This window comes from Microcaecilia unicolor, chromosome 2, assembly GCF_901765095.1.
Source record: "Microcaecilia unicolor chromosome 2, aMicUni1.1, whole genome shotgun sequence".
Taxonomy (NCBI): Eukaryota; Metazoa; Chordata; class Amphibia; order Gymnophiona; family Siphonopidae; genus Microcaecilia; species Microcaecilia unicolor.
This window is the reverse complement of record NC_044032.1, coordinates 408,770,645-408,791,145: the sequence shown is the minus strand read 5'-3', so window position 1 is coordinate 408,791,145 and position 20,501 is coordinate 408,770,645. Positions and strand designations below refer to the sequence as shown.

Genomic DNA, 20,501 nt, shown 5'->3' with positions numbered 1-20,501 from the left:
AGATTTATCCCTCTGCTCCGCTGCCTGCCCAGTACCTTGGCTGAGTGAGCACCAAATGTAGCTATGCGCACCTCTCCCCAGGCTCCGCTTCGCCGCATGATCGTCGCTCCCTGCACTCTTCCTCTCACCCGCCACGCTACGCAGGCATTCACACAGGCAGCTGCGCTCCCCCCCCCCCCCCGCCGCGTCCATCCGGTCCTCTGATGCACTTCCTGTTAGGACCAGATGGACGCGGCAGGGGAGAGCACAACCGCCTGCATGAATGGCAGCACCGCGCGACAGGCGAGAAGAAGAATGCTGAGCGATGCAGCGAAGCGGAGCCTGGGGAGAAGCAGCGAGCGAAGGATGTGAATGGGCGCCTGGGTGGGCCTGGAGGGAAAGTGGGTGGGCCTGGGCCCACCCAGGCCCACCCGTGGCTACGCCCCTGGTAAGCGTGCTTAATCCAATAAAGGACGTTTTTGGAGAGATTAGTCTTCAGGTGTCAACTGGTTTGCCAATGTTATATAGCAGCAACAAGCCCTAGAGGCCTGCGTGTATGCAGGTCCCTGGAGCACTTTTAGTGGGTACTGCAGTGCACTTCAGCCAGGTGGACCCAGGCCCATCCCCCCCACCTGTAACACTTGTGCTGGTAAATGGGAGGCGTTAAAAACCTACTGTACCCACATGTAGGTGCCCCCTTCACCCCTCAGAGCTATGGTAGTGTTGTACATTTGTGGGTAGTGGGTTTTGGGGGAGGGGGGTTGGGTGCTCAGCACCCGTGGTAAGGGAGCTATGCATGTGGGAGCATTGTCTGAAGTCCACCGCACTGACCTCTAGGGTGCCCAGTTGGTGTCCTGGCATGTCAGGGGGGGGCGAGTGTACTAAGAATCGTGGCCCCTCCCACGACCAAATGGCTCGGATTAGGATGTTTTTCAGCTGGGCGTTTTTAGTTTCCATTATCGCTAAAAAAAAACCAAACGCCCAGCTGAAAAACATCCATTTTTTTTCGAAAATACGGTCTGTCCCGCCTCTTCACGTACCCGTTTTCGGACATAGACACCCATGGAGATAGGCGTTTGCATTCAATTATGCCCTTCTATGGGTCCTGCAGCACTGATTTCCATGGAATCATGGACTACAAGTACTACACTGCTTTGGGATCTAAGTTTTAAACCAGGCCCAGTTAAAAAGTCTCCCTCCTGGAATGAGTAACTTGACAGGTCTGCAGATATTTGCCTGCAACCACAGAAAAACTCCTCTGGCCTCATAGTTGAGGTCAACTTCCCAGCATCAAGCCAGAAGGAATCTTTGAGAGACTTTGCAGAGGAGCTCATTCTCAACAACCCCAAGGTAATAGAGAGCTGTGTAAACTGTGATTTTCCAATCCAGGTCACATGGCGACAGAAACTGCTAATAAACTCAACCTAATTAAGGCCTGAGTTAATATTAAAGCACTGCAGGAGCAGCCCAGCACAAAGCTACACCTATATTGCTTGAGCTTCTATATACACACACATATATAGATAGATATCGGGGTATAAATATATATAGGGTTACCATATTTGCGAGGCCTCAGCTTGAAATCTTAGCAGCCACTGTCAAGAAGTGGTGGTAGCGAGGAGGTCAGCGTCAGTGGGCAGGAAAAAGTGGAGTTCTTTCCTGTACCAAAGAGACCACGACCACCAGGGTATGCTACAGTAGGCTGGGGGTGTGGGGGAGGAGAAGGCAAGCCTGCCTGCCTGTCCGTACGCCTGCCAACCCACCAGCCAACCAGCCCAGAAACCCAAATGGACTGGCTGGGTTAAAAAAAAAAACATCCGGACCCCCCCCCCCCCCCAACAGTCCCCTGAAAAGGATGACATGTCTGGAGAAATCCAGATGTGTAGTAACCCTAAATATATAAAAATCAGACCTAAATACTATATGCCTTTGTCTTTAATTATCTGACTGTTTATAACCCTGCCTAAAAGTTCCTTTATCTATGTTAATGTGTACAGTGAAGTTTATAAGTATATTCTAGTAAAGGTGTCTGTTTGTTGAATTAAGCCTGGTATCTGATATAACTTGGAGTAAATGTCTAGAGTTCAGCAAGTTGTAGTATGTGGGTATAATAGTTGTAAGCCCCTCATGAAACTCAGGTCTCAGTGTGGGCAGATGGGAAAAATTTTCTCCACCCCAAATCGGCTCTAAACCAGCCCAAAACCAACCCAAAGTCAAACCCCGCCTCCAACGTCACCGACCCCGCCTCCAACATCACCGCCCCGCCCCCAATGTCACTGACCCCCGCCCCCTGACGTCACCTCTGATGTCATTAACCCCACCCCTGATGTCAACCCTACCCCGGAAAAGCTTCTATTGGACCAAATTGGACCAATAGAAGCTCCGGAAAAGCTTCTATTGGACCAAATTGGACCAATAGAAGCCCCCGAAAAAAGCGCAAACCCTGCACAGCTGCAACGAAAAAGAAGCCCAATTTCCCGCAGCCCACAGCCTTCGAAAATTTCCAGCATCCTGGCTTAAAACCAGCCCAATTGGGTGGGAAACCCACCCATCTGGCAACACTGCTCAGAACCCTGGGTCCAGGCAGAGCAGAATACCTTCCCACAAAACCCAAAACTCCTCCCACCTAAATGTACAAAGGAGCCTACCTCCTGCAAGACATAATTACACACACACTGGGCAAAAAGAGGGCCCTGGGGCTACACTACTTTTTGTTGTTTGTTTGCTACAATTAGTATCTCACTGAAAGTTTTATATGGGTCACTTGTTTCTCTCACTGTTATCAGTAATGAGAGAGAAAAATGTATGTGATACCGGACAAAACCAAATATTTTGACAAAAAATAATTTTTCCACAGCAGAACAGTCAAAACATTATGAGACACTGCCAGAATATTTGTATGTCGAATCCACATTGCCTAGAAATGGCCGGCTCAGCCAGAATCGACCAGCTAAAAATGAATCAAACTCTGTGTGCAGTAACTTTCCCCTCTTCCCCCATTCTCTATCTCAGTGGATAACACTCTCATCCTCCCTGTCTCATCAGCTCATAACCTTGGGGTCATCTTTGACTCCTCTCTCTCTCTTTCTCTGCATATATCCAACAGACTGCTAAAACCTATCATTTCTTGCTGTATAACATCACCAAAATTCGTTCCTTGCTTTCTGAGCATACTACCAAAACCCTTATCCACACTCTTATCACTTCTCGCTCAAAGTTGGCATTAGGAGGGAGCAAACAGGGCAGCTGCCCTGAGCCCCAAAGCTCCAGGGGCCACGCGGTCCAGGCATCTCTTCCCCTTTTCTCCACCAGAGTCCATCTCATCCTCCCTTCCCATTCTTCTTTAAAAATGTATTTTCCTTCTCAGAGGGGCCCCGGTGTGGCAGCCATTCTCATAAGCTGCCTGCGGCTACTCAGAAACTTTACCTCTCTGCCGCGAGCTGCCCCCCTTCTGATGCAATTTCCTGTTTAAGCCTGGGCAGTTTGCAGCAGAGAGGGAAAGCTCCGGGACAGTCAGAAACAGCTTGTGAGGATGGCTGCCGCACCCGGGGCCCCTCTGAGAAGGGAAATAAAAATTTTAAAGAAGACTGCAAGGTGAGAGGAAGAGAGGGAGACGAATTGTGGTGGGGAGAAGAGGAAGAGATGACCGGACCATGTAGTAGCAATGCAGGTGGGGAGATCAGGGAAATTGGGACCCTCCTCCTTAATTTCTGCCTAGGACCTCACCATGTCTAAAACCAGCCCTGAGTCTCACTTAGACTTCTGCAACTTGCTTCTTACAGGTCTCCCACTAAGCCATCTGTCTCCCCTTCAATCTATTCAAAACTCTACTGCACGATTTATATTCCATCAGTGTCACTATGCTCATATTAGCACTCTCCTCAAGTCACTTCATTGGCTCTAACTGTTTCCACATACAATTCAAACTCCTCTCATTGACTTACAAGTGCCTTCACTCTGCAGCTCCTCAGTACATCACCACTCTTATCTCTCCCTACACTCCTCCCTGAGAACTCCATTCATCGAGTAAATCTCTCTTATCTGTTCCCTTCTCTTCCACTTCCATCTCCAGACTATATTCCTTTTATCTTGCTGCCCCATACACCTGGAACAGACTTTCTGAATCAGTACGCCAAGCTCCAGCTCTGGCCGTCTTCAAATCTAGGCTAAAAGCCCACCTTCTTAAGGCTGCTTTTAACTCCTAACTCCTATTTACTTGTTCAGTACCCATATCTGTTTTATAATTCCAACCTTAAGTAATTCCCTTATCCCGTATTTGTCTTGTTTATCTGTCTTTTGTTTAGATTGTAAGCTCTGTTGAGCAGGGACTGTCTCTTACATGTTCAGTGTACAGTGCTGTGAACATCTAGTAGCGCTACAAAAATGATAGTGACTTACAAGGCTTGATTGAAGGACACTGACCTCTTCTGCTGCAGCAGTAAATGAAAAGCAGAACAGAGCAACACTGTATGCAGGATTTATCAAATATATCTATTGAAACTAGAAGTGTACTCGACTTCTCCATGACCTCCTGTACATATAGACACATGAACTTTGTGGGTATTTTTTTTTTCTTTCTCTTTCTACAGTCTTTTTGCAGAGTCCTGGCATTACAAAGATCCTTATTTTAAAGAGAGATATACTTTGTCATATCCATTTCTAGGGCATGCAAAATCTGTGGGACTGTTTTATAACTTTGCAAATTTTGCATTACATTTCTGGTTAAGTTGTAGTTTGTTTTCGGTCCTGAATTCTTTTGTTTTTCTCCATTAGGGCCCCTGATCTTTTTAAGAACTTGGAAAATGTTTTTAATAAAAAGGGATTCAGGTGGAAATCTGTATTGTATCTTCAAGGGTATTCCCCTATCTCTTCACACTGTAAGCTGTTCTGATCTAGTCTCTAGTATTAGCAGCATATAAGTGGTGATTGTAATGTAATGTATGTAATATAATGTAATTTAATCTGCCCAAAAAACACACAAACATGATAAAAATTCAGGGTTCTATATACACCTCCGTGCAAAACCCTGCCTGTGAAAAAATCTATAAAATCATCACTTCCCAGATAACAAAATTTCATACACAGTCCACTGCATGCAACATTTAATAGCAATTCTGACTTAATAAGCTGCTGGGCTGATACAATACAAAGCAGCTCATTACTTTATAATCAGCTGGCAGGTGAAAGTGTACTCACCTGCCAGTTTTTATAAATAAATAAAGTATCTCAATGAGCTGTCACTACATTTTTTGCCAGGTCCCATTACAGGTTCTTGAAAAAGTCTGCTATGGTGCTCACTACCCTGGGGAGCAAACATTCACCAGAAATGGACTGCTAACCTGTGGAAAATCAAGTTGATGGGCATGCAAAAGTCAAAAAACACCAACATGTTTTATATATCTGATGCTGATTATCTGTATTCCAAAAAAGGAGTGGGAACAGGATCAGACTGTTCAAAACAGACGAGGGACTCCCAATATGTAGTTTCAAAATTTTATTTGGTGATGACACGGTACCGTGTTTCAGCACATACATGCCTGTTTCAAGAGTCTTATTGCATTTGAAAATGTGATTTTTTTTTTCTTATATTTATATACAACACGGGCATTCGGCACTCACTCAGTCATACCCCTTCCATATCCAGCACCACACCAGAAGCCAATTTCTTTAACGAATGTGGATTTATTTAGGCCGCAGCCAGGTCCGCAACAATTTATTTAGCATAAACCTTCACATAAACAATCATTGATAAACATCATTGATAAACATCTCACTCCGAGTACACAGCCCTTCTTTCTCACAGTTGAAAAAGTTGAAAAATATAGGGGTAAGGAGAAACAAACATAGAGACAAGGACAAGACACACTGACAGCAAAGATCCACAATGGAATATAGGGGGTAGGAAGATACAAATCATAATCTGGAAACATGAGGGAGGAAAACACATGTTTCAAATGCACTGACAGGGAGGCAGTGAATAACATGAAAGAATGGGGGAAAAGTCAAGTCAGGATGCAGTTGGAAAAGCTAAAGAAAAATAATATGCTTTTAGTTGTGATTTGAACTTAGCTCATTAGCTAGTTAAGCAGGTCTTTTACTAAGGCGCGCTCACGTTTTTAGCGTGCACTAAAATTGGGCGTGCGCTAAATGTAAGAGACGCCCATAGGAATGCACTGGTGTCTCTAACATTTAGCGCACGCCCAATTTTACTGCATGCTAAAAATATGAGCATGCCTTAGTAAAAGGGGGTCTCAAGATGTGAGTGCATCTCAGAGCCATATATAGAATCCAGGATAAAGAATCCAGGGGCTGGTCTCTCTCAGTGTAAACTGCTACTCTTTTTGATTTAGAAATTTCCCACAAATAAAAAATTTCTATTCATGAAGTATTTCTCAGCCCTCATTCTGGCTCCGTTTCCTGGCCTGCATTTTGTAAAATTACTGAGTCAGGCACTTTAGTAATGCTATAAAAAATGATGTCCGTCCTGGCTCAGAGGACGTCCGACTCTTTCCCAGAAAGCTTCACTCTCATATATAACACTTTTGCCCCACTCCAGATTTCTCCGTTTGTGAATATTGTGAAGAACTACAAATAGAAGATTTATGTAAATCGCTTGTGTACTGTATTTCACCCATGACAGTAAGCATGCATTTAACAAATGGATTGATCTAGATGCTTAAGCTCACTGGCGGTGGCAATCATTTAAGTATTTGAAATTCAGACCCTGGTTAACTGAAGCAGCCTTTTAAACAGTTAAACTCAAGATACTGCTCACAAGCATACTACCGCTTAAGGTAACGGCAGTGAATTGGCAGTAAGTCTTGAACTAATACTAAGAAAAGAAAAAAAAATGAGAAGGGTTACTAAAAGTATACTATTTTTCTTTTGCTTTTCAAACTGCGTCCAGGCTTAACTTTTTCCCCATTCTTTCATGTTATTCACTGCCTCCATGTCAGTGCATTTGAAACATGTGTTTTCCTCCCTCATGTTTCCAGATTATGATTTGTATCTTTCTACCCCCTATATTCCCTTGTGGATCTTTGCTGTCACTGTGTCTTGTCCTTGTCTCTATGTTTGTTTGTTCCTTACCCCTATATTTTTCAACTTTGGAAACTGCTTAGATTTTCAGTATATTTGCAGTATATGAAATAAACTAGGGGCGGGCAACGCTTAAAAATGTAATCACATCCAACCGTGCGTAAAAGATTTAATCGTGGATGGGGGTCGATCACGGTATGCATTTTGCCCAGTTTTCTCTCTCGTTCCTACTGGCTCGTTCCTATTGAACACAATCATCTCTCTCTACCTCTCTCACCCTTTTTGTTTCTTTCATGCCCCCTTCACCAGCCTTCACCCAGATTCTCTCATGCCACCTTTACCAGCATTTACCCAGATTCTCTAATGACCCCCCTGGATTTTTTAAATGCAGACCTGCCCCCCTGGTTTACCTCAACAGCCGGATTTTCCCTTCTTTCTCACTGCCTCAAAGTCCTTTATCTTCCCCTACATGGCTGGGCTCTGCAGCTACATGAAAGTTTTATTACTGTTTCCTACATGATAAGTGCCGTTAACATTAACACAATGCTGCAGGCCATGGATCAGTCTCTGTGATTACTACCAAAATATTATTTTGATGCCTGCCACTAAAACACCGGGTACAGCTTGCAATTAGAGTTGACAGCTGGCTCCAAATTGTTAGCACAAGTTGATCTAGTCATCCTTTCACCCCCATGGCCTGAACAGACTTGCACTCTGTTGTCTCCGCTGATTTCCCTAAGAAAACAAAACTATAAGTCAAAGCAGGCCCTGTGGTAGAAGGTGGACTGAATCCTCCTGTCTGGAAAGTCTGAAGCTGGTTAGCCAACCCTATTCTGTGGAAAACTATGCTGTGGAAAATCTGAGCATTACAGCGTACATGAAGTATATGAAGTGCATTTACGTAAATTGTCTATGCCAACTACACCCAGAAAACATGTCCGTCCATTAGGATTAACCTTCAGAATAATCACTAATGGGTCATTTTACTAAGCTGCGCTGAAAAATGGCCTGCGGTAGTGCAGGCGCAGGTTTTGGGTGTGCAGAATCATTTTTGAGCGCATCTGTAAAGAAGGCCTTATTTTTGCCAAAAATGGACGTGCAGCAAAATGAAAATTGCTGTGCGTCCATTTTGGATCTGAGACCTTACAGCCAGCCATTGGCCTAGTGGTAAAATCTCATGTGGTAACTGGGCGGCAATGACCTATGCGTGCCAAATTATTTTTCAGCCGCACATATCGGCCACACGCCAAAAATGAAATTACCGCAAGAGCCATGGAGTAGCCGGGCAGTAACTCCATTTTGTCACACGTTGGGCACACGCAGAGCCTTGTGCAGCTTAGTAAAAGGTCCCCTATAAGTCAAAGCAGGCCGTGTGGTAAAAGACAGACTGAATCCTCCTGTCTGGAAATTCTGAAGCTAGTTAGCAACCCTATTCCACTGAAAACTATACTGTGGAAAATCTGAGCATTATAGAGTACATGAAGTATATAAAGTGCATTTACTTAAATTGCTTATGCCAACTACACCCAGAAAACGTGTCCGTCCATCAGGATCAACCTTCAGAATAATCATTAACAAGGTCCCATAGTTTCACTGAATTAAGCCTACAAACATAAGCTTGACCGTGAATTCCCCAGTGAGTTCACAACTCAGCTCAATTTATTGTGCTACTGGACAACTGTTCAATCAATATCATTAGACCAACACAAAAGTCACCTTGTCCCAGGTTACAAGAAATGGTATGGCCAAGATTCCATAACCTGGTACAATCAATGGTGCTCAGTCATCTAGATTACTGCAACGCACTCTACGCCGGCTGTAAAGAGCAAATAATCAAGAAACTTCAGACAGCCCAGAACACTGCAGCTAGACTATTTATTATTATTATTTATTGCATTTATACCCCACATTATCCCACCTTTTTGCAGGCTCAATGTGGCTTACAGAGTGTTGTTATGATGCAGTCATTACATGATTTTAGATACAGTCGATAATAAGCTAAGGTAGGTAGTTTGGATGCAGGTGCTAGGTAGGTGTTGTGAGAGGTGTTTTAGATGCATCTGAGTATTTTGGGGAATAGTTAGTAAGGATGTCCTTAGTTGGCTTTGTTGACTCATATTCGGCAAAACAAAATATGAAAGTGCTAAGCCCCTACGAGAAAAACTACACTGGCTCCCACTCAAAGAACGCATCATGTTCAAAATTTGCTCCCTAGTTCACAAAATCATTCATGGAGATGCACCAGCCTACATGTCAGACCTGATAGACTTACCACCCAGGAATGCCAAAAGATCATCCCGCACATTCCTTGATCTGCACTTCCCTAACTGCAAAGGTCTAAAATACAAATTAATGCACCCGTCAAACTTCACCTACTTAAGCACACAGTTATGGAACGCACTGCCGCGCAACTTAAAAATGATCTACAAGCTAACGAACTTCCGCAAACTATTGAAGATCCATCTCTTTAACAAGGCTTACCATAAAGATCAACCAATGTGAATATACATAACTCCTCCACACATAGTTAGAAATGTCTTATAATATCCGCTTGTTATACTACTATCATGTCTTATCATTATCATGTTGCCAAAAATTTTCTGTAACACTAAATGTCTATTTTCTATTATATTTCCACTACCCATGATGTATTGTAAGCCACATTGAGCCTGCAAATAGATGGGAAAATGTGGGATACAAATGCAATAAATAAAATAAATAAATAAATAAATTCCTTGACTAACACCATTTCAATCTTGTAGCGCTTTGGTAATGCCACATTATCAGTCCTAATATGATAGAATAATTACACCTGCATACCAACGTGACTCTTCCTTTTATTTTTACATCAATCAGTACATTTCCTGCAGTCTGAATTAAATTATAATCTTTCGGGCCATCTAATTTACAGTAATCCCATTAAACTCTATTAATCCCAAAATGATTTTAGAGTTAGTGAATTAGATTTCTGCTATGGTAATTTTATTTGCACGTATGTTCTTCTGAAACTGCATTCCTTTTATGGAGTATATTTAATAAATGTTTATGAAGGACTCATTCTCCTGTGTATTAAAATTGTAAATCTACCACATATTTCAACAGTTGTGGACATTTCAGTCAAAGCAAGCACTAAGCAGTCCATGGAGAGAGAGCAATTATTCTGTGATTATTTTTTCACTACCCATTTTCACAAGAGGGAGAAACAACCTAGTGTACCTGAATGTAACTCACCTTCTCCAGCTACTGCTGAAAAAGGTGTGAGTTAAACCCAAATAAATACATAAACAAACAACCCTTGACAACAGCTTAATTCTGCTTTACCCGATCCCATTAGCATTTGTTCTCCAGGAACACATTTTTTTCTGGTTCATTCATCAGTAAGGTGTCCTTAGCAAGAGCTGCTTCTTTGAATCCTTCCAAAGACTTGACCATTTTCATCCCTACTCATCCCTTTTTCAAGTATTTCAAAATACCTAAGTGTAATAGAAATCTCCTCTACAAGTAAGTATACAGCAGCGATGACCTACATTTTTCTATCATGGGCCACATTTTATACTTTGTAACATTTGGCTCTCTGAGAATCACAGATTTCCCCCCCCCCTCACACACACACACACACACACACCTTTTCTCTCTCTCTCATATGTGACCCCCTGCCTTCGCCCATTCTTTCTCTCTCTCTCTGTCTGTCCCTCCCCCCTTCATCCATTTTTGGTTCATTTTTATATCAGTTGAGCATCAAGTAGCAGAGGAAGAAAAAGCTGGAAAAAGTGAAAAGTGCCTCACCTGGCTTCAGCTCCAAATTCCTCCAGAGAGATCTCTGCTTCCCTGCCACGACTCCTCTAACTGTGAGTTTAAGTCATGCAGAGTCAAAAGTTTGGATTGGTGTCGCGGTATCAAATCTCATGAGACTTGAAACCGTGGGACCAACCCAAACTTCCGGCGTCGTACAGCTCAACTGACAGTCAGAGGAGCTGAAGCAGGGAAACAGGGATCTCATTGGAGGAATCTGTGTTTCTTCTGAGCTTCTGCAGGTCAGAAAAATTAAGTTGCTGGGCCAGGTTTTGGCCCGCGGGCTGTGGGTTGGACAAGACTGATATGTAGGCTCAAAAGGAAAATAATTTAAATTATCAATCTGTGGATGAACGTTTGTTAGGCAATTTCAATACACTGGTGTGCCTTAAATAATTTTGGGGTCCTTTTAATAAGATGCGCTAAAAAGTGGCCTACGCTGGTGTAGATGCATGTATCAGATGCATGCAGGTTCATTTTTCAGCGCACCTGCAAAAAAAGGCCTTTTTTTGGCCAAAAAATGGACATGCGGCAAAATAAAAATTGTCGTGCATCCATTTTGGGCCTCAGACCTTACCGCCACCTATTCACATAGCAGTAATTGTCAGTGCACATACAATGCCGATTACCGACAGGTTAGTGCCGCGCGCTGGAAAATAAAATATATTTTCCAGCATGCATAGTGGATGCACATAAAAAATAAATCACCACCCAGACCACGCGTGAATTGGCGTGTGTAGGCACCTAACCAGCTTAGTAAAAGGGCCCCTTTGCGATTTAAATCATACATTAAAAAAGTACTGCTGCACTTTAACAGTGTTCATTAAAAAGAATGCCGGAAACAAACTAAAATAGAAATGCATAGATATTAGGAAAATAATCCAAAACTTTTTTTTTTTTGCCTGTGCACATTTCAAAAGTGTTCATGTTTAATGACTTGAATGCCTTGATTAGTCACTCACAAATAAGTGACCAGTAAAACATGCACTTGACAGGATGTTCACTAAAGACAGCTAAGCAGACCTGTGGTAAAAGCTATGGCATGCCAGACCAGTCAGTATTGTAAAAATGCCATGCTGAGCAAGAACAGAGCTGGTTTTAGGGGATAAGCATGTGGTATGTTACTGCAAGCTGTCACTGCTGCTGCTAACACAAAAATACCCTTAACACCACCTCAACAGGGCATCCATGCTATCTTCTGAGGCATGTATCACCTGGTAAATACAGGGCAGATGCTGATCACATCCCTGACATTTAGGGCCAGATTCTATAAAAGGCACCAAACATTCAATGCTGATAAAGTTCGGTGCTCGATACTATTCCATAAAGGGTGCTTCAGGATGAGCACTCTGCGTAGAACAGCATTGAGCCCTGATTTCGGTGCTCAGTTTTGGGTTGAGGACTTATGCCAGCTGAAACCTGGCGTAAATCCTGGTGTGCAAATTGGATGTGGATCCAGGCTACTCTGTAACACTGAACACATGTTTTGTGAACGTCCCTGACCTGCCCATGCCCCTCCCACGGACACACCCCTTTTTGAGCTGCATGTGATCCAATTTTAGACGCCCACGGTTACAGAACTGGGCATAAGCAGACCAGCGCCCAAATCATAATTAGTGCCAATTAAGTGCTTGATAGCTCCAATAATTAAATCATTGGAGCCCATTAACTAATTATTTGGGGCACCCAGTTGTGGGTGACCTTTATAGAATCTGGAGATTTAGTAAACATCTCATTTGATGTGTAAGTACTACTTGTACATTATCAAATGCAAAATCAAATGATACATACTTGTATATACCCTGTGTAGTTTTGCACCCGAAGGTTTGCCACAATGATGTACTTATTTTTCTTTGAGTATTGCACCACCAAAACATACCCACTAATCTGTCCTGGCTTTAGTGCAGGTACTTTTCCAAGGCAACACTATGCACATAGATTTGATTATCTAGACTATACATATAGAAAGATACACACATACTTTAATGCATGCATAGGGTGGAAAATAACCCAAAATGCCATTTCCATGTTTTGTCCATTGCAAAGGTTTTGATTATTGCCCATAATATTCACCCCTGGCACATCATCTACCCAAAGCAACATGAAATGATGCCTCTGCTGTCCTAACAGACATGATTTTTATGTTCATTATATGTTTTATTGCAGGTTTGTCTTGTTGCATTCCTTTGTTTTATAGGTGTGTGTGAGAGAGTGTTTACATTGGAACCCGTCTTGATCAATTCCTTGTACTAAAAGCAGGTGATAAATCTTAAAATCAAATAAAGCAGTGGTTCCCAAACCTGGTCCTGGAACCCCCCCCTCCCCCCAGTCAGTCAGATTTTCAGGATATCCACAATGAATATTCATGAGAGAGATTTGCATGCGGTGGAGGACCAGGTTTGTGAACCACTGAAGTAAAGTATAATTAACTTGGAATAAATCAGAGCTTACAGTACAGAGTGGGTGGTAGAGAACAGACCTGGGGCTGGAGACCCTCATACTAGGGTGTATTCTCTATGAACTCCTCTAGAACAGTGGTTCTCAAACCCAATACAGCCCGATTTCACTCCTACAAGGGTAATTTTTAAAAATCATTGAAAAAGGAAACGGCTATGTATTGGGGTTAAAAGAACTGTGAAAATTATCCACCATGTATGCAGTCACAGTACACTGTTCCTCTTATTTGTGCCGCAATGCATGTACTTTCGTTGAGGCATTCCTGGGACAGGGCTAGACCAAGGGATGCAACAAATTATGTGTATTGCTTTATTCAGGGAGTAAGTGTCCAAAGAAAAGGCCAGTGCAGATTCCTGCCAGTACTTTTTCATCCTCAGCAAGTTTCACAAGTATGGGTGTATTTTCCCTCTGAGAACTGGTCCAAAGTCTGTGAGGAAAAACACCTGTGGACTTTGCAACTATACACATAGTTTTGAAAACAGTCTCAGTGCTGTGTAAAAAGATCTAGCATTTCAGTAATAGCATCCGCATTCTAAAGTGAACATAGGTGTACAAAGCACACTGTCAGTCTGCTCCCAAAACATAATCCGTAACAAACATTTCTAGGAAACATTTTTTTTGTCTCAATTGGGGGGGGGGGGGGGGGGGGAGGGGGAGGGAATGACATTTTAAAATTCCAGTGCAAGTTAATTATCACATTTAGGAAAACAGGTCACACCTGTGACCAAACAAGATTATACACAGTCACACCATCAATAACACTGAATCGATTATTAACAGTTCCTTCTATTTCACAATGCAGTGCGCTAAATTTATCACAGTATCCACCATCAGTTAGTACCAGGCCCTCACTGGTACTAACTCCAAAAAGTCTCCAAATCTAAGCTCTCCCACAAATGATTGCTTCTGTACTTATTACTTATTGGTGGACAGTTGTCAGTTTACCCAGAACAAACTAGGTGCCCCCTATGGCTTTCGGGCAATTTCCCAAGCACTGAAAGCAGCTCATATCATGCCCAAGACAAGGAAACACCATATGACTTTACACTTTCTTTTTTCTCTTTCACATCACATCCTCTTTTCTGGGCAATAGTTCCAGTGGATCACTCCCTGCCTGCCAAGACAAACTGATGTGCCTCCACAGAGCACCACAAACAATTCTCCGTTCCAAAACCTTGACTTAGAACAAAATAGACCCATTACGGTACAGCCCTCCCCCCTTCCTGACGGGGGGGGGGGGGGCTGAAAAGCCCTACGTGCCTGTTTGCATTCGGCACAGAGAATGCATGTGGCTGCTGTCATGCTGCCACTGACAGCTCCTCAGCGATGCTTTCTGCTTTCCTCAACTACCAACCACGACAAAGCAATTTGTTCCATCTAATCCCCCGACCCTGCAGCCCGCCCTGTGTGAATCAGAAAGCAGTACGATCCTTCCATTCCCATTTATGCAATGCGGCTTTCCTGCTCCTGTAGCTGTTCCAGTGTGTGAAACTGTGAGGCATAGAGCTGCACCCGCATAGGGAGGGGCTCCGCTCTCCCTGTCCTCCCCCCCCCCCCCCCCCATATACCTGAGCAAGCAAAAGAGTTCGCTCCTACCTAAGCACAGGATTCATTCCCAGCAGGGATGAAAGGAAAGTAAAGCGCAAGCCCTGCCCATCCTAGGCAAAGGCCTGGCTGGATCGCACACCTGGGAGCCAGGAAGCTCGGTCAGCGCTGCTGGACTTAGCATTCAAGGACAAGCATTAATCCCCACCAGCACTACCACAGAGCAGCATTTTTTGGCATATATAGAATCAGCAGATGTGACTACCTTCTCGTGTTGCTTTCTCGGTGGCTCCCTGCTTCCGGAGGCACTGGGCAGCCTGGGGGTCGGTGGTGCCAGGGCTCCCTGCCTGCACCTTGTCCCAGATCCCGGGATGTTGTTGTGATTGTGAAGCGGCCGGCTGTGGAGAGGGGGGAGAGAAGGGGAGGGCTCTCCAAGTCTACAGTGCGAGTGTGTGTGTGTGTGTGTAAGACTCAGGCAGTGTGTTGCCACCTCATTGCTCCGTCTCTCTCTCTCTCTTCCTCCTCCCATGTCCTTACGTGTGTAGATCTCAGGGACACGCCGCCTTCTCTCTCCTCCCTGCTCTTTCCCTCACAGGCTGCAGGAGGAGGAGGACCCTGGCCGGTGACATGCTGTAATTAAGGCAAGAACTTGGGGCTGAGACCTGGCTAAGGACAGATGTGTGCAAATTGTAGCTTTCATGCTACCTTCCTGCCTGAAGGATTTCTGAATCCAGCAGTTTTCCTTTCTAAGAGTCAGCCTTGGGGATGTGGCTGTGACTTGAGGTTACACGTTGCAGCGTCTCCACCTGATTTGAGTGTGTTTTCAGGGTTTCTGATATTTTTATCAGCAGATTTTCTGAACATTGGAAAGTTCTTGACAAAAAGCTGAATCAAATCTGCCAATCTGATGAAATCTAAAAAGGAGTGTGTCTAACAGCCAAAATGTTGCCTTTAACTTCACATTGGCTTTCTTCAAATAGGTAAAAGAAGTTTAATAAACTTCTTAAATTTCTCTAGGTTTGGCAAATTATTAACAACCCATGCTGAAATCAGTTTGTAGATTTCTATAGTAGTCATTCCTGAGCTCACTTTTCTGCAGGTGTTGCTAGTGAAATATTAATCTGGGAAGGCAAATTAAAATTTCCCCTACACCCCTTTCATTTCTGCATATACTATTTGTTTCTAACCACAACCTTCCATGTCTCCACAGCACTCCATTCCCATCTTAGCCCTCCTAGACTTTCCATCCCAGACCCATGACTGACCTGGCTATGTCTCCCACATCCCCCTCTAATAATGCTCCTGCTTCCCTTATAGATCTTCCACCTACAAAGTGCTCAAAATTCAGGCTAAGCACAACGGACTGTACTAAAGTAAAAGGGAATGCAAAAAATCATATATGTACACATTCCCTTAATGAAAATCAACAAGAATTAGGGAGAAATGTAATAAGTGTAGCAGACTCCCAAATCAAATGCACCAAATAAGTTGCAAAAAAAACTTTATAATGAATGATTGAGAGAACAAGTTGGCATCAGACATAGGTAGAAACAAGCTATAAGACCTCTTATAGCACCCGGCTATTAAACCTTGGAGCCGGGACCCACTCGAACCGGCATGCCCCTCCCCCTAACCATAGGCCGCAGCTTGATTTATTATTAACAATTCAACTTTAACATTATAACAGTATAGCCCCCCCCCCCCCCACCCGAGCTACAAGTGTCCAGGCATAACCTCAGCAGTCGACCCCCCCGCCGCTCGCCATGTTAGCAAAGCGGCACTTCCGCTTCTGGCCGCCACCTTCTGGGCTGCGCCTTCACAGCAAGTGCCCTGATCCGTGTGGACCTCCACACAATTTCCAGGTCACCCGACCCGCCTTTCAAGCCCTGGCTCAGACCCCCTGAGCCCACTCTCCGTAGCTCGGGGTTTGTTTTTTGCCGCTGCGACAACTCCACTGCCATCCATCTGAAAGAAACAAAAACAAGACTTCACCGCAATACGCCGCCTCACCTCCTACACCCGATGTGAGGGTGGGAGGGTGGGCAAACCACCTCCGCGGATCAGGGAACGCCCGAGCCTAGGAGGAGCTCCAGCATTTAATTTCCCCCTTAGCCCACCCCAGCCACCGCTCCTCCAATGGGCAGCTCGGTTGGGGTAACAGGGCACCCCAGCATCCTACGAATCAGCCAACCATGCTCCCCCCATTCACGCACTTAGGTTGCAACCCCCACCCGCTTCCTCTTCCCGAGCCTTCTCGAATTGGCCCAGCCCTCGTTTAAGGGGGGCCTTTCGAGACAAGCTCTCAGGCCAATTTTAAACCTTGGAGCTGGGACCCGTTCGAACTGGCATGCCCCTCCCCCTTCTCCCCTTTTACCCCCTCACCTTTCCCATCACCAATAACTCTCTTTACACCAACACCGCAGCTTGATTTATTATTAACAATTCAACTTTAACATTATAACAGTATAGCCCCCCCACCCCGAGCTACAAGTGTCCAGGCATAACCTCAGCAATTGACCCCCCCCCACACCGCTCGCCATGTTAGCAAAGCAGCACTTCCGCTTCTGGCCGCCATCTTTCAGGCTCCGCCTTCAGAGCAAGTGCCCCGATCCGTGTGGACTTCCACACAATTTCCAGGTCACCCGACCCACATTTCAAGCCCTGGCTCAGACCCCCTGAGCCCACTCTCCGTAGCTCGGGGGTTTGTTTTTTGCCACAGGGGGAGGGCCTTCGCACCTGCAAAGACCCTCCTCCCCCCCCAAAAAAGCTGAGGCCTACCAGGACCCTGTCCCACAAATGCGCTCTAAACATTCTTGAATATCATGCAGAAACAAGTCCAAACCCACATCAGACAAATGCACCCGGTCCCTTGTGAATAGCCCCGTACACATAGTGTCAACCCAACCGTGCTTAATCTGGATTCCCCCCCTTGCCATCACCCAAACACCCACCTGCCGGTTTACCTTACTTAAGCCCCATTGCCACTTGTACGACGGGAGGCAGGCCGTCCGGCGTATAATATCCAACCAGGCCACCTTGGCATGGGGAAACCAGTCCATTACCAAATGTAAGTCCTCCTGCATGGTGTCAGTGAGCCTCTTGCCCATCTAGCCATCAACATCGTTGCCCCCCAAATGAATAAGCAGCATCTGGGTGTGCCGGGATCTGCTGCACAACCGATAGAGCAAAGGCAGGAATTGACACCACTGCATGCCGCGCTCTCCCCACCAAGATATTTGGATCCCTCACTGAGCCAATCCGAGGTGAATCCCTCCTGGCTGCTGCGCTGCCCTGACTCCAGCCCAGTGGATGAAGGAATGTCCCACAATCCATACGGAGTATGCTCACCTCCAGCATCTAAAAGGGGAGGGCCAACCACAACATTGGGCGATCGATGACACTCATGCATCCCGTGAAAGACCCCCAACCAAAAGACAGACAACTGTAAAGCAAGGCAAGCCAGAACAGACAGCTCAAGGCAACGCGCAGTCTGCGCCCGCCCCCATCCACTCATGAAGGCCTAATATACTCTTGATAGGCCCCTGAAGTCCATCTGTCAATGCTTCGAATGGCCTCCGTTCCCAACCCAGCCTGACTGGCACTTATAGCCGCCCCAATGCAGAAGGAATGCGTGCCAAATTGACTTGGGTCTTCCCCCATGCCCGCGAGACAGCAGCGAAGTGTAGTCGCGAATTGATATCTCATTAAAACCGAGCCATCTGCATGCACTAGTAGAGAGGCCGGGGCCCCAGGGCGAACCTCCAAATAGGGTTCGAGCAAGGACACCAGACAGGAGTCCAAGCCCGGGACCCCCTTCAACAGTATCATACTCCCTACCCCTCTCTGATCAGTCTTAGACTGTACCAATTTGATGCGCAGCACTCCGCCCTGTATGCACACATTCTCGTGCAGCAGCCCCAAAGACACCAACACTGCCGTGGTTACCATCTGTTCAGTGTCGATCTCGATACCCAGGAAAGTCAGGACTACCGCCGGACCCTCAGTTTTATCAGAAGCCAGTGGAATGCCGAATTCCGTGGCAATCTCCATAAAAACATCCAACAGCCGCCCACAATCCTCCCCATCGCAGGCCCCCACAAACAGGAAATCATCGAGGTAGTGCACTAAAGTGTCGAACCCAGCCTTTTGCGCAGTCACCCAATGCACAAAGGAGCTGAAATGCTCAAAATAAGCACATAAGACTGCACAACCCATTGGCAAACATCCTTCAAACTGAAAACCCAATAACGGGAACGCTGACAGTTGTACCGGTAACAGATGGAAGGCAGCCTCGATATCTACCTTTGCCAACTGCACTCCCCTACCACACCACCGCACCAAACTCACCGCACAATCGAATGAGGTGTAATGCACTGAGCAACATTCCTTTGGGATACCCGCATTCACGGAACCGCCCAGTGGAAAGGAAAGGATGTGAATCAGACGGTATTTCCCCGGTGCCCTCTTCGGGATTACCGCCAATGGGGAGAGCATAAATGGCGAAAAAGAATGCTCGATGAACGGACCAGCAATCCTGCCCAACCTTATCTCTTCTGCCAACTTTCAACGCACCACCTCCCATAGCTGCGAAGCCGACACCAAATTTCAGACCCAATTAGTGACCACCCTCCCTTGGTATGGAATCAGAAAGCCCTCTGTAAAACCCCTCTCAAGTGCCTCCGCCGCTCCCCTTGCCGGGTATTGACGGAGCCATACCTCCAATGCTGGACTGGATCCACCCCCTGCAGCGCCACCCTCCCCCTTTCCCCTGATTCGAAAGGACCGGCCCACAGATGGAGGAGCAAACCCCCCTTTTCCTAGCCCCCCCCCCCCGCCGCCATTGATCGAGGAGCCATGTGAACCAACCAGAGGTTGATGTCTTGCGTCCCCCAGGTCATATGCAGGTTCTCCTCTATCTTGTCCCGGAACGCTTCGTCATAGTTCAACCAAGCCCATCCCCTGAAGCGTTAAAAGGCATCCAAAACTGAATCCGCGTACGCCAACAACATGCCGTACTGACCCTGGTCACGCCATCCCCATATGCTGGCCATGTGCAAAAAGGATCGCATCCAGTTGACCACCATTTTGGCGACCTTGCACTCCCTTGGGCCCTCAGCCTGGTGTTTGTCGTGTTTCGAACTCTCTGGCGCCCCCTACCCTCCAGCAAATGAAAGATATCAATGCACTTCTGCTGCCTAATCCTCCTCCGCAGCACGTGCGGTACCTGCTCCCAAAGCTCCGACAGTGCCACTAAGGCCGATGGTCCCCGTGATCCCTCCCCCGTGCCCCTAGCCCTGTCCATTCGCTGCGCGCTGTCCCTGCCCTGAGAAGAAGAGGAGGAGGATGTAAAAGAGGAAGAGGAGGAAACAGAAGACGAGGAAGATGCCCTCTACCACTTCCACTTGCGCTGCATGCTCTTACCCCGCCCTCCGGCAAAGGACAATCGCGTACCGGCTCCTGATGTACTAGCACCTGGCAGAGCCATCACCGATTCTGTCGCAAGGCTATGCCCCGATATTCCTGCATGCTGTGCATCCTCATCCGTGCTTAGCAAGGTCCGCTCTCGACCTGCCCTCCTCCTACTACCATGGCCCCTGGCTATAAACGTCAAGGGGCATACAGACTCCAGATCCTCCTGACCCGCAGCACCTGCTCCCAGCCCCGCACCGACCATCTCACTCCGCACCTGC

At 45.9% G+C, this 20,501-nt stretch overlaps 1 protein-coding gene across 2 annotated transcripts in view; it reads right to left on the bottom strand.

Annotated features, from left to right (window-relative positions):
- CCSER1 (coiled-coil serine rich protein 1) overlaps positions 1 to 15,332 on the bottom strand; it is a 918,294-nt gene extending 902,962 nt beyond the window's left edge. The window contains exons 1-2 of one of the 2 annotated variants that reach the window (XM_030190693.1): positions 15,077 to 15,332; positions 13,289 to 13,378 (exon numbers count right to left, since the gene is read on the bottom strand). The gene's annotated coding sequence lies outside the window, so the exon portion shown is untranslated. The remainder of the gene's footprint in view (positions 1 to 13,288; positions 13,379 to 15,076) is intronic. The other variant, XM_030190692.1, reaches the window with a different exon arrangement.
- Positions 15,333 to 20,501: the final 5,169 nt, after the last annotated feature.